Here is a 7,587-nt window from a genome sequence, read left to right as displayed (position 1 = left end):
CAGGAATAGCGATAAAATTCATTTCTCGTAGGTTACAAAAGAAAGCATTAAAACACGATAGTATTCGGATACTCGCCGAAGCAAAGTTGAACAGCATTGAGGACCATATTTCGACAACAATGGTCGATTGTAAGATATCCGAGGATGAGTTTCCTTTAGTGCTGTCAGAACTCACCAAATACAACGCAATGAAGCAGGAGATTCGATCAAAATCTCGTAAGACCAATGGTATTAGCGAAGACGAGAAAAAAAAGTTCATAGAACAGGGAAGGCAACAAGCGCGTCAATTATTCCGTGCCAAAACCAAAGAACTGGTTGGAGATTAAAAATAGATTGCTTACTATGGTTTGATCACATTTAGACAAATGCTTACATAAATATATATATAATAATGGAGATAAAAAAAGCTATTAAATGGAGAGAATTACCACCAGGTTTTTATTGTATCAGTGATGTCAAACCAACCAAATACAGTTATCAATTGTTTCTTATCAATTTACAAGAAGAGTGTAGTTATATAGTCTGGTCTCCTAGTAAAATAAACGAAGAACTTAATAAAAATGTTGAATATTGCTTTATTGATAAAAATAATGAAGAATATTTTTATTACCATTTAGACTCATCTAAAGCAATGATTGGCCCCAGGTATTGGTGAGCTAGAGCCAATTTAACTTAATCTCATGACTATCGTTGAATCGCATAATCATTTACGCACAAAAAATGCCACCTGTAGTAGCAGTATAGGTAAATAAATCCAGCTCCAGTGGAGTTGCAGCAGAACCATCATTACCTATACTACTTACGATAAGGTTGAGAATTAAGTGTGTGTTTTTGTCAATACATCTTAGACTGGTGAGTCGTCTGCTCGATGATAACCAGCCTTCTCATATTTTTACCCTGTTCCCCATTGTTGGAAAGTGTGTCGTCTGCTACCCCAGCTGGAGCCATCTGGTAACAATTAATCACAAGCTGTCAATATACAATACATTATAATACATGAAGATGGCAGTTTCCATGTAACGGTTAAGTATTTCTAAGCAACTTAAAGATATGTACAATATCTAGATATATGTATTTTTAATTTGCTTAGAAATACTTAATCTTTACATGAAAACTGTCATCTTGATGTATTATTCTGTTTTGTATTCAGCTGGTGATTGAGCCGTGATTGCACCCTTGTGGCCTTATGTGACGAGACAATGAACAGTTTTCAATGCCTTTGTACAACGACAACATGTGACTATCGGACTCCAAAATTTCATATTTGTATCTATGATATTAAATTCAATATATCGACTTTATTAGGTTCAATAAATTTACTAACAAATCTACCTATTGCGCATTGAGCGATTATCTCCTTTAGCTGTATGCGTAGTATAGAGCTTTATCACGCGTGACCTTGCAATGCTGTACGTCGTATCTTATTCAAGCTGTATCACTGAGAGTGAGTGATTTTCTCCCTTACCGGAATAGCTCTTGTTTGCGCACTACCTTTGCAATGTATCGTATGTTATTCAGGAAGCCAGCGAGAATGGTTCCAGGGAGGAATTATGGTCAAGCATGTAACGCGCACTCAGTCTGTCTCCCTTCACACTGCTATTGTAAATTATTGTTCAACACGATTAAATACCAGGCTTCTATGAAGCATGACTTTGTTCAGTAAACAACACATATAAAACAACGGGTTTGATATAAGATATTTGTAATAAGTTGTCTTCACAATCACATGTATGGTGCTTGCTATGCAGATTTAAGCACACTTTCAAGTAGTTCACTGTATGTAAAATATGATTCATACCGTTTCATACGCGGTTTATGGTTCTGCATGGTTTATTGTATTGACAGTTGTTTTAACTTCCTGCAGAGATTATACACCCGTATAAGATATTTGCTTCTGGATACATTGGAAATAAACATGATGACCCTTAGTTTGCAATTATTCTCCTGAAACATAATTCGGATGCATGATATATTCACGATGTTTGGCTTGAACATAGTAACATTCTTCTGAACATACTTCAAATTTAAGCCGGAAGTAATCACAACAAAAACCCAGTTAACCAAACGGAACCATACACAAGAGTAGCGAGTGAGTGATTTGGGTATAACGCCGCATTGAATAGTATAATTCCAGTTATATAACGGCGTGATGTGGAAGTAAAGCCCGAAGTGATGCAGGTCTTAGACGTTCACCACTTTGGTGAAACCCATGAGCACGGGTATAGTGCTGACAACATAATCGGAGCGAACCGGGATTCGAACACACTGTCATAGGTTTCCGGCGTGCCCAAGGGACACCACTCTGCATAGCGAATTGCAGCGCATAAGGCGACTTTGGCCAACCGTGCCCCCGTACACAACTGTAACAAACTATCATACAACAAAGATGTTGAAGATGAGATATGTATTGCGTAACATTCCATGAAGAAACAGTGGCAATATTACACTATCACAAACTACAAAATATATGCACAATAAGTGCACAACACATAAGTACAATCAACATACAGAGAAGGCACAAGTTTATTTTAAAACAAGTGTATTATTATGATGTGGAAACAATATCACAGCAAAAAAAGTGTAGGTTTCCGTCTTCCGGATACCTTCCCATTTTGGATCCTGCCCGGATACCTTCCGGAAACCTTCCAAAAAAATGTCAAAATTTGGGGGGTGCATTTTGTTCACTTAAGTGTGAAACACATAAAATATTATCTTGAAAATACCAAGAAATTTGAGAGTTTCTGAAGGCATCTGGAAGGTTTCCGGAAGGCATCCAGTTGAAAATTGTCTTCATGTCTTGTTTCTGGTAAATAATGTTAGCCTGTGCATGACAGATAGCTGTTGTAATATTCTGTGTTACTTTAATGGTAAATATCCTCCTAAAACATTTTTAATATATTGTTCAATTTCATATATTGTTCTTTTCAGATGCTAATGGTATTTAATGAACAAACATCAGTTCTCGTATAATGATATCCTTAAATTTCATGTCCAGACTTCCAGTTTTTACTGAGAAAAAGAAAAAGTCATTGACAATGTGCTCACTTGGGCCTTTGGTCCTAGTGAGATGATAATAAGACTATTTGTAACGGTACATGTACTTGTTATATCCAAAATGCTAACTTCATTGAAATTTGCCTCGCCCTAGTTTTATGGTACTACAGTGAGATCTTCCTCAGTTACTGTGAATTCTTTTATTAAAAGAGAAAGACAGTTAATTTGACACTGGAGTTGTAACCACTGCTCATACATGTATATGTGTATTCAAATAATAACAACTACGTGCTTAATACTTCACAAATATCTCCAGAAATAGGCATTTGAGTCATAATTGCAGAAATACTTTATGAATGACCCCTTCATGAGTTATCACTTTTGGGTGTGAATTTGACCTTCAATATCAGTGATAAATATTTCAAAAACATTTCAAAGAGCTATCCAGCACAAAAACCAAATATGCAGTCCTTTGGTAGAATTCAACATATCATTGACAAAAATATGAAAATATTACAACCAGTATATGTATAAGAGTTACTAAGACTTCTGCAGAAAAGGCAATTTAGGGGAAAATGTAGTATATATAGGTCACGCACGACCTCTTTCCAACTTCGACCCCTGCCCAAATTAAGAGTTAGATCACAAACAAACTTTTTGGCTGGTTGTGACTTTGACCTTTGCCATAACAGATCAATGTGTCATCAGACATTCTAAGAGCTAAAGAAACACGTGTTATTTATTCCTGAGATGCCCAAGCAATGCATGGTTTCTTAAGATAAGTGTGGCTATTAAACTGAGGCAAAATCATGAAACATCCCCATTTACACAGCTGGCAAATGAAACATAAGCAACAATCAAATTATCAATTTCTTTTATTCATATGCCTATAGTATATCGCACATTGAACAGTGTTCACATGATGGTTCCTGATGCAGTATGCAATTTCATCCTATTCTTCAATACTCATAACAGAGTGTGATAACTGTTCGCTTGACAGTACCTACGGATTATGTTCACCAGTTCAGATAACTTACTTTCCCTCAATCCTCCTTTTCTTTCTATATTGCCATGGATGAACAGGAACCAGGATGAGGGGATACTAGTTGGACTCTATCCCTGCTGCATTGTGTTAGTAGAATTGTGAACTTTCCATTTGGTGTTTGCGTCCACATTTAAAGATAATAAGTCCCATTTATCATTCCTTTCAAGTGTTTACCACATGGCTCAAGACAAGAATGTCTTGAATGTCCTGGAAGGATTCCACTCCAGCTTGGCATTGGTTGGTCTTCTCACATTAGCCAGACCAGCCTTTGTGTGTCCCAGTACCATTTAGCATACAACTTCTCGGTCGGCCTCCATTGAAATAACAGGACCCTCGTCATCGCTGTCTGCAAATCACCTCTGATATCTGAAGGGGTGCACTCTCGGTTAATGACTCCCTTGTCTGGTCCTTCCTGACTGTCAGCCTGGAGTACTCATCCAGGGATCTCAAGCAGGACTTCAGTTTCTGCAGCATTATGTACAAAGATTTTAGCAATCAAAAAGAATTGTAGCCACATGTACTTAAAGATAGAAGGCAGCAAAATCACATAAGTTATCATATGTGAGTCTTGTTATATGCCAAACATTTAAGATAATCACATCTCAAATCTCAACCAGACAAACCAGTGATTAATGTTATGAATTCGGTCCAGACAAACCGATGATAACTGTTATGGACAATATCCCACATCATTGTGGTATGATTACATGTGATCAATGAGCCCACTCGATCACTACCCGATCTAGTAGTTAGGCTTGTATGGCAAGCGACTGAAGAGATGCCATTTAGTGATTGTTTCAACTCATCAACATGGAAAAATATATATTAATATATATGAACCAAACAGAATAATTTCAAAATATTTATCACTCACTGTTGCTCTTCTATGGTCTTTCTTTGCATTGATGCTGCACAGATGAATGTCTCTTTTATTCATCCGGACACTCTACAAACATAAGTAGCATTCGCATCATAGAAATGTCCAAACTGTACATGTTGTACATTTGATTCAAATGAAAAGACTCCAGTTGTGATTCCGACTTAGAACTGCCCTAATCATAATAATTCATGTCAAACATTCAGAGATGACATTTATCCCCATATTTAACAAATGTCAAAACAATATTTTGACAACAAAGCCAGGGTCATTCAACACATACATTACATAGGGAATAACTTGTTTGACAATGCAGAAAGATCCTCACCGAGTTCAATATCATTCCATGAATTATTGTTAAATTTTCTTGAAATGCAGATTAATGCAATGCAATATTTACTTTTTTTTGTAGGCTATTTGTTTGGCTGTTCCGTGGCACTGTTTTGACAGAGATCTAACCTTGATATGACACTTTGTTCAGAAATGATATGAATAAGATAATACTTTATTACGCCCAAGGACATCCAAACACTAATCAACTAATGAATTGGGTGGTCAGACTAGATTGTCATCATACTCTGAGGGCATGGATCTTTGCTGATAATAACAATCACTAGATTGCCTGGTCCATGTTCAATTATTTACAGGCCGCCATCACAGAGCTGGATCATTGTGAGAGTGATATACCATGATGAATACATGGAGTTTGTATTTATCACACACAAAAAGTACACACTCAATACTTCGTATCCTCCCTGAGGATGTCTGTGAACCTCCCCACAAACCCTGAACATGCTGAAACAGAAAACAACTAACTTAATCCTAGTCTTAATCCTTTCAAAGTTTCAGTGTGAATTTGTTAAAGATTGATAAGCTGTCATTATTTATTGTAATCCATATCTCACTTTCAGGTGGTTCAGGTGGCAACACATGATTGGAATTGAATGCCACGTTTTGTATGACATGCACTTTGCCAGATTTATACCCTTGGTAACTAACCCTTATCATCAAATCCCAGCGTTATGTTGAGAATAAGGACACGACCCTTAAAAGTCCTGCACCTGTAACTCTTATGCAAGCCCAAATCCCATGTCACAACAAACACTTGATCATAATAATAACAAAAGGTTTCCGAAAACAACAAAACTAAAAGGCCCTTGACGTTTACAGTAGTAACATGGAGATCAGGAAAATATCTAAATCAATCCATTCCATAAGAACTCTGTATAGAAACCAAGGAACATTATGTCTCGAAGCCCTGCTACGTACCTGGCATCCACAAGCTGCTCTTCCTTCCTTCGCCTGTCAATCGAGTTTTCGAAATACTTGACGTCTTCGTTGTGGATGGCTCAGATGGATTTCGACCGGGATTTCCGTGTTAGAGGTGATGGCAACAATGCAGTTTACCGGGCGCCGCCCGAGCTCTACCATCCGCTCAATTACCGCGCTATAGTGCCACCGCTGTCTCCTTATACCGTTACCGTGCCTCACGCTCTGGTGACTCTCGCTTCACGATCCAACACCCGTTCTCGGTCTTAGGGAAACTTACACATCTTTACAATCAAACACCCGTTCTCGGTCTTAGGGGAAACTTACACATCTTTACAATCAAACACCCGTTCTATGTCATAGGGAAACTTACACAACTTTACGATCCAACACCCGTTTTTCGGTCTTAGGGAAACTTACACGTCTTTACGATCCAACACCCGTTTTTCGGTCTTAGGGAAACTTACACGTCTTTACGATCCAAAACCCCTTTTCAGTCATTAGGGTCAGCTGGCTTTGGGCAAGGGTTAGCCATAAATTCTTACCTTTTCAAGCGTTAATCCAGTTAATCCCATTGGTCGGTCATGTTGACATAAACAATTGCGGGTGTGGTTTCAAGAAAAGATGAATGGGAGAGCTGGCAGTGACGTCACACGCATGCGCAATTCATTGTTTACTGAATTACGCATGCATGTCAATGGGGATTCTAATGACCTGTTAAACGAGCACTGATTACATGTGATAGCGCCTGTGGTCCAGTGGTAGAGCGTTTACTAATTTACGGTGAGCGCTTATTGGATCTGAAAAAGTGCGCCCGGTAAAGTGCACTACTCCCCTTGCTTGTCCCGGAATAACACGAATCGGTCACGAATGACGAGCGGTCATTTCTGCAGCAGTTATCACACTTGATGATCAGTGGATCACTAGTGAGATGACAACCCAAAACGTAATCATACCCCCAAGTGATATACGGCAAAACCGGGCGAAAACGCGATATGGGGTACCATACTTTGAAAGGCTGTAACAACAGGTTCGTCCCATATTTTTTCTTGTTAACATTCAAAATCATGTTAAGTATGTTTATGGGCTTTAAAAAAATTAAGTGGGGTTTGGATATGGGGGGTGTGGGGTGCTCGTGGGTCATACCTTGCCCACGGCCTTATATAACTCCATTTGATATGTAGTTATGTCGTTCAGATATTAGGCAGTATTTTGTTCGCTCACAGTTTCCGTAAAGTTTCCAAATTAATAAAATCACCGCGCAGTACTTTTAACGGTGTACGATAAAAAGCGGAGAAATTTACTGTTTTTCAACGCAAAATATATTCACGGACAACACTTAGAAGTGTCTTTTTTAAACCGGTTTAATATTTGCAGTTACATTTACACCATCAAATAGGAA

Source organism: Haliotis cracherodii, unplaced genomic scaffold (assembly GCF_022045235.1).
Source record: "Haliotis cracherodii isolate W230 unplaced genomic scaffold, xgHalCrac1.p SCAF_6, whole genome shotgun sequence".
In the NCBI taxonomy this organism is placed as follows: domain Eukaryota; kingdom Metazoa; phylum Mollusca; class Gastropoda; order Lepetellida; family Haliotidae; genus Haliotis; species Haliotis cracherodii.
This window is presented reverse-complemented; position numbering follows the sequence as displayed.